Source organism: Arachis ipaensis, chromosome B2, assembly GCF_059453495.1.
Source record: "Arachis ipaensis isolate K30076 ecotype BB chromosome B2, ASM5945349v1, whole genome shotgun sequence".
Lineage (NCBI taxonomy): Eukaryota > Viridiplantae > Streptophyta > Magnoliopsida > Fabales > Fabaceae > Arachis > Arachis ipaensis.
This window is the reverse complement of record NC_142437.1, coordinates 29,510,942-29,517,765: the sequence shown is the minus strand read 5'-3', so window position 1 is coordinate 29,517,765 and position 6,824 is coordinate 29,510,942. Positions and strand designations below refer to the sequence as shown.

General features: G+C 40.0%; 1 non-coding gene across 1 annotated transcript; it reads left to right on the top strand.

Annotated features, from left to right (window-relative positions):
* Nucleotides 1–5,579: 5,579 nt before the first annotated feature.
* LOC148573450 (small nucleolar RNA R71) lies at nt 5,580–5,686 on the top strand. The gene has a single exon (XR_015905810.1). It is a non-coding gene; the product is annotated as a small nucleolar RNA R71 (small nucleolar RNA).
* The last annotated feature ends 1,138 nt before the right edge of the window (nt 5,687–6,824 follow it).

Here is a 6,824-nt window from a genome sequence, read left to right as displayed (position 1 = left end):
TCCACACCTTAATCTATGGTGTGTAGAAACACCACCCTTGAAAATACATAAGAACAAGGTCTAGGCATGCCCATGAGGCCAGCCCCCCAAACGTGAAAAGGTCTATCAAAGTATATCAAGTGTAAAAAAAAGTGTGAAAAGTGTGTCAAATACAATAGCAAAAGGTCCTATTTATAGAAAACTAGTAGCCTAGGGTTACAGAAATCAGTAATTAATACAGAAATCTTCTTCCGTGCCCACTTGGTGTGTGCTTGGGCTGAGCATTGAAGCTTCCATGTGTAGAGACTTTTCTTGGAGTTAAACGCCAGCTTTTGTGCCAGTTTGGGCGTTTAACTCCAGCTTTTGTGCCAGTTTTGGAGTTAAACGCCAGAATTTTTGAGCTGACTTGGAACGCCTGTTTGGGCCATCAAATCTCGGACAAAGTATAGACTATTATATAGTGCTGGAAAGCCCAGGATGTCTACTTTCCAACGCAATTAAGAGCGCACCAATTGGGCTTCTGTAGCTCCAGAAAAATCCACTTTGAATGCAAGGAGGTCAGAATCTAACAGCATCTGCAGTCCTTTTTCAGCCTCTGAATCAGATTTTTGCTCAGGTCCCTCAATTTCAGCCAGAAAAAACCTGAAATCACAGAAAAACACACAAAATCATAGTAAAGTCCAGAAATATGATTTTTAAATAAAAACTAATAAAAATATAATAAAAACTAATTAAAATATACTAAAAATATACTAAAAACAATGCCAAAAAGCGTATAAATTATCCGCTCATCACAACACCAAACTTAAATTGTTGCTTGTCCCCAAGCAACTGAAAATCAAATAGGATAAAAAGAAGAGAATATACAATGAATTCCAAAAACATCTATGAAGATCAATATTAATTAGATGAGCGGGGCTTTCAGCTTTTTGCCTCTGAACAGTTTTGGCATCTCACTTTATCCTTTGAAGTTCAGAATGATTGGCATCTATAGGAACTCAGAATTCGGATAGTGTTATTGATTCTCCTAGTTAAGTATGTTGATTCTTGAACACAACTACTTTATGAGTCTTGGCCGTGGCCCTAAGCACTTTGTTTTCCAGTATTACCACTGGATACATAAATGCCACAGACACATAACTGGGTGAACCTTTTCAGATTGTGACTCAGCTTTGCTAGAGTCCCCAATTAGAGGTGTCCAGGGTTCTTAAGCACACTCTTCTTTTTGCTTTGGACCTCGACTTTAACTGCTCAGTCTCAAGTTTTCACTTGACACCTTCACGCCACAAGCACATGGTTAGGGACAGCTTGGTTTAGCCGCTTAGGCCAGGATTTTATTCCTGTGGGCCCTCCTATTCACTGATGCTCAAAGCCTTGGATCCTTTTTATCACCCTTGCCTTTTGGTTTAAAGGGGTATTGGCTTTTTCTGCTTGCTTTTCTTTTTCTTTTTTTTTTCGCCTCTTTTTTTTTTGCAAGCTTTTCACTGCTTTTTCTTGCTTCAAGAATCAATTTTATGATTTTTCAGATCATCAGATAACATTTCTCCTTTTCCATCATTCTTTCAAGAGCCAACAATTTTAACATTCATAAACAATCAAATTCAAAAATATGCACTGTTCAAGCATTCATTCAGAAAAACAATAGTATTGCCACCACATCAAGATAATTAAACTGTTTTAAAATTTTAAATTCATGCACTTCTTTTTATTTTTTAATTAAAAACATTTTTCATTTAAGAAAGGTAATGGATTCATTTTCATAGGTTTAAGACATAGACACTAATGATCATGTAATAAAGACACAAATATAAACATAAAGCACAACTTTCAAAAAATAGAAAATAAAGAACAAGGAAATTAAAGAACGGGTCCACCTTAGTGATGGCGGCTTGTTCTTCCTCTTGAAGATCTTATGGAGTGCTTGAGCTCCTCAATGTCTCTTCCTTGCCTTTGTTGCTCCTCTCTCATGGTTCTTTGGTCTTCTCTAATTTCATGGAGGAGGTTGGAATGCTCTTGGTGCTCCACCCTTAGTTGTCCCATGTTGAAACTCAATTCTCCTAGGGAGGTGTTGATTTGCTCCCAATTGTTTTGTGGAGGAAGATACATCCCTTGAGGCATCTCAAGGATTTCATGATGAGGAATTTCCTTATGCTCTTGATGAGGTTCTCTTGTTTTCTCCATCCTTTTCTTAATGATGGGTTTGTCATCATCAATGAGAATATCTCCCTCTATGTCAATTCCAACTGAATTGCAAAGGTGACAAATGAGATTAGGGAAAGCTAACCTTGCCAAAGGAGAGGACTTGTCCGCCACCTTGTAGAGTTCTTGGGATATAACCTCATGAACTTCCACTTCCTCTCCAATCATGATGCTATGTATCATGATAGCCCGGTCTATAGTAGCTTCGGACCGGTTGCTAGTGGGAATGATTGAGCGTTGGATGAACTCCAACCATCCCCTAGCCACGGGCTTGAGGTCATGCCTTCTTAGTTGAACCGGCTTTCCTCTTGAATCTCTCTTCCATTGAGCGCCCTCTTCACATATGTCCATGAGGACTTGGTCTAACCTTTGATCAAAGTTGACCCTTCTAGTGTATGGGTGTGCATCTCCTTGCATCATAGGCAAGTTGAATGCCAATCTTACATTTTCCGGACTAAAATCTAAGTAATTCCCCCGAACCATTGTAAGCCAATTCTTAGGGTCCGGGTTCACACTTTGATCATGGTTCTTGGTGATCCATGCATTGGCATAGAACTCTTGAACCCTTAAGATTCTGACTTGTTGAATGGGGTTAGTGAGAACTTCCCAACCTCTTCTTCGAATCTCATGTCGGATCTCCGGATATTCGCCCTTTTTGAGCTTAAAAGGGACCTCGGGGATCACCTTCTTCTTGGCCACAACTTCATAGAAGTGATCTTGATGCACCCTTGAGAGGAATCTCTCCATCTCCCATGACTCGGAGGTGGAAGCTTTTGCCTTCCCTTTCCTCTTTCTAGAGGTTTCTCTGGCCTTTGGTGCCATAAATAGTTATGGAAAAACAAAAAGCTTTAGCTTTTACCACACCAAACTTAGAAGGTTGCTCGTCCTCGAGCAAAAGAAGAAAGAAGAGAGTAGAAGAAGAAGAAATAGAGGAGATGGAGTGGGCTTTGTGTTTCGGCCAATGGGGAGAAGTGGTGTTTAGGTTGTGTGAAAATGAAGGAGTGAAGATGGGTTTATATAGGAGTGAGAAGGGTGTGTATAGTTTGGCCATTATGGGTGGGTTTGGGAGGGAAAGTGGTTTGAATTTGGATGGTGAGGTAGGTGGGGTTTTATGAAGGTGGATGTGAGTGGTGAAGAGAATGGTAGGATTTGATAGGTGAGGGGTTTTTGGGAAAGAGGTATTGAGGTGATTGGTGAATGGGTGAAGAAGAGAGAGTGGTGGGGTAGGTGGGGATCCTGTGGGGTCCACAGATCCTGAGGTGTCAAGGATATCTCATCCCTGCACCAAGTGGCGTGCAAAACGCCCCTTTCTGCCAATCCTGGCATTAAACGCCAGGTTGCTACCCATTTCTGGCATTTAACGCCAGCTTCTTGCCCATTCCTGGCGTTAAACGCCAGTCTGGTGCCCTTTTCTGGCATTAAACGCCCAGAATGGTGCCAGACTAGGCGTTTAACGCCCATTCTGCTACCTTTACTGGCGTTTAAATGCTAGTAACTATCTCCTCCAGGGTGTTCTATTTTTCATTCTGCTTTCACTTTGTTTTTGCTTTTTCAATTGTTTTTGTGACTTCACATGATCATCAACCTACAGAAAACATAAAATAACAAAGGAAATAGAAATTTAATAAGTAAAAATTGGGTTGCCTCCCAACAAGCGCTTCTTTAACGTCAATAGCTTGACAGTGGGCTCTCATGGAGCCTCACAGATGTTCAGAGCATTGTTGGAACCTCCCAACACCAAACTTAGAGTTTGAATGTGGGGGTTCAACACCAAATTTAGAGTTTGGTTGTGGCCTCCCAATACCAAACTTAGAGTTTGACTGTGGGGGCTCTGTTTGACTCTGTATTGAGAGAAGCTCTTCATGCTTCCTCTCCATGGTTACAGAGGAATATCCTTGAGCTTTAAACACAAGGGAGTTTTCATTCACTTGAATGATTAATTCTCCTCTGTCAACATCAATCACAGCCTTTGCTGTGGCTAGGAAGAGTCTGCCAAGGATGATGGATTCATCCATACACTTCCCAGTTTCTAGGATTATGAAATCAGCAGGGATGTAATGGTCTTCAACCTTTACCAAGACATCCTCTACAAGTCCATAAGCCTGTTTCTTTGAATTATCTGCCATCTCTAGTGAGATTCTTGCAGCTTGTACCTCAATGATCCCTAGCTTCTCCATTACAGAGAGAGAGGCATAAGGTTTATGCTTGACCCTAGGTCACACAGAGCCTTCTCAAAGGTCATGGTGCCTATGGTACAAGGTATTGAGAACTTTCCAAGGTCCTGTCTCTTTTGAGGTAATCTCTGCCTAGTCAAGTCATTCAGTTCTTTGATGAGCAATGGAGGTTCATCCTCCCAAGTCTCATTACCAAACAACTTGGCATTTAGCTTCATGATTGCTCTAAGGTACTTAGCAACTTGCTCTTCAGTAACATCTTCATCCTCTTCAGAGGAAGAATACTCATTAGAGCTCATGAATGGCAAAAGTAAATTTAATGGAATCTCTATGGTCTCAGCGTGAGCCTCAGATTCCCATGGTTCCTCTTTAGGGAACTCCATGGAGGTCAGTGGGCGTCCATTGAGGTCTTCCTCAGTAGGAATCACTGCCTCTTCCTCCTCTCCATGTTCGGTCATGTGAGATGTGGTTATGGCCTTGCACTCTCTTTTTGGATTCTCTTCTGTATTGCTAGGGAGAGTGCTAGGAGGGAGTTCAGTAATTTTCTTACTCAGCTGACCCACTTGTGCCTCCAAATTTCTAATGGTGGACCTTGTTTCAGTCATGAAACTTTGAGTGGTTTTGATTAGATCAGAGACAATGGTTGCTAAGTCAGAGTGGCTCTGCTTAGAATTCTCTGTCTGTTGCTGAGAAGATGATGGAAAAGGCTTGTTATTGCTAAACCTGTTTTTTCTACCATTATTGTTGTTGAAACCTTGTTGAGGTCTCTGTTGATCCTTCCATGAGAGATTTGGATGATTTCTCCATGAAAGATTATAGGTGTTTCCATAGGATTCTCCCATGTAATTCACCTCTTCCATTGTTGGGTTCTCAGGATCATAAGCTTCTTCTTCAGAGGAAGCTTCCTTAGTACTGCCTGTTGCTGCTCGCATTTCAAACAGACTCTGAGAAATCATATTGACTTGTTGGGTCAATATTTTATTCTGAGCCAATATGGTATTTAGAGTATCAATCTCAAGAACTCCCTTCTTCTGAGTTGTCCTATTATTCACAGGATTCCTTTCAGAAGTGTACATGAATTGGTTATTTGCAACTATTTCAATGAGTTCTTGAGCTTCTGTAGGCGTCTTCTTCAGATGAAGAGATCCTCCAGCAGAGCTATCCAATGACATCTTGGATAGTTCAGACAGACCATCATAGAAGATTCCTATAATGCTCCATTCTGAAAGCATGTCAGAAGGGCACCTTCTGATCAATTGCTTGTATCTCTCCCAAGCTTCATAGAGGGACTCACCATCCTTTTATCTGAAGGTTTAGACTTCCACTCTAATCTTGCTCAATTTTTGAGGTGGAAAGAACTTTGCCAAGAAGGCATTGACTAGCTTTTTCCAAGAGTTCAGGCTTTCTTTGGGTTGTGAATCCAACCATGTTCTAGCTCTGTCTCTTACAGCAAAAGGAAAGAGCATAAGTCTGTAGACTTCAGGGTCAACCCCATTGGTCTTGACAGTGTCACATATTTGCAAGAACTCAGCTAAGAACTGATGAGGATCTTCCAATGGAAGTCCATGAAACTTGCAATTCTGTTGCATTAGAGAAACTAATTGAGGCTTAAGCTCAAAGTTGTTTGCTCCAATGGCAGGGATAGAGATGCTTCTCCCATAGAAGTCGGGAGTAGGTGTAGTAAAGTCACCAAGCACCTTCCTTGTATTGTTGGCATTGTTGTTTTCAGCTGCCATGGTTTCTTCTTCTTTGAAGAGCTCTGGTAGGCCCTCTAAAGAGAATTATTCTTTAGCTTCTCTTAGCTTTCTCTTCAAGGTCCTTTCAGGATCAGGATCAGCTTGAACAAGTATGCCTTTATCTTTGTTCCTGCTCATATGAAAGAGAAGAGAACAAGAAAGTAGGGAATCCTCTATGTCACAGTATAGAGATTCCTTGAGGTGTCAGAGGAAAAGAAGAATAGAAGGAGGAGGTAGATAGAGGAGAATTCGAACTTATCAAGAGGGACAGAGTTCGAATTGCACCTTGATGAGGAGTCTTAGTCCCTTAAATAGAAGGATGTGAGAAGAGGGGAAGAATTTTCGAAAATTAATTAAAAAGATTTTGAAATAATTAAAAAGAAATTTGAAAATTTGATTGAGATTTTCGAAAACTAAGATTGAGAAAGAAATAAAGTGATTTTTGAAAAAGATTTTGAAATTAGAAAAGATATGATTGAAAAATTAATTTTGAAAAAGATGTGATTGAAAAGATATGTTTGAGAAGATATGATTGAAAATCAAATTAAAAAGAGAAAGTTTTGAAACTAAAGTTGGTTACTTGACTAACAAGAAATTAGAAGATATGATTCTAAAATTTAAAATTTGATCCTTTCTTAATAGGCAAGTAACAACTTGAAAATTTTTGAAGTAAATCTTGAATTGAAGCAAGGATAAATATAAAATGGAAAGAAATTGATTTTGAAAGAGATATGAT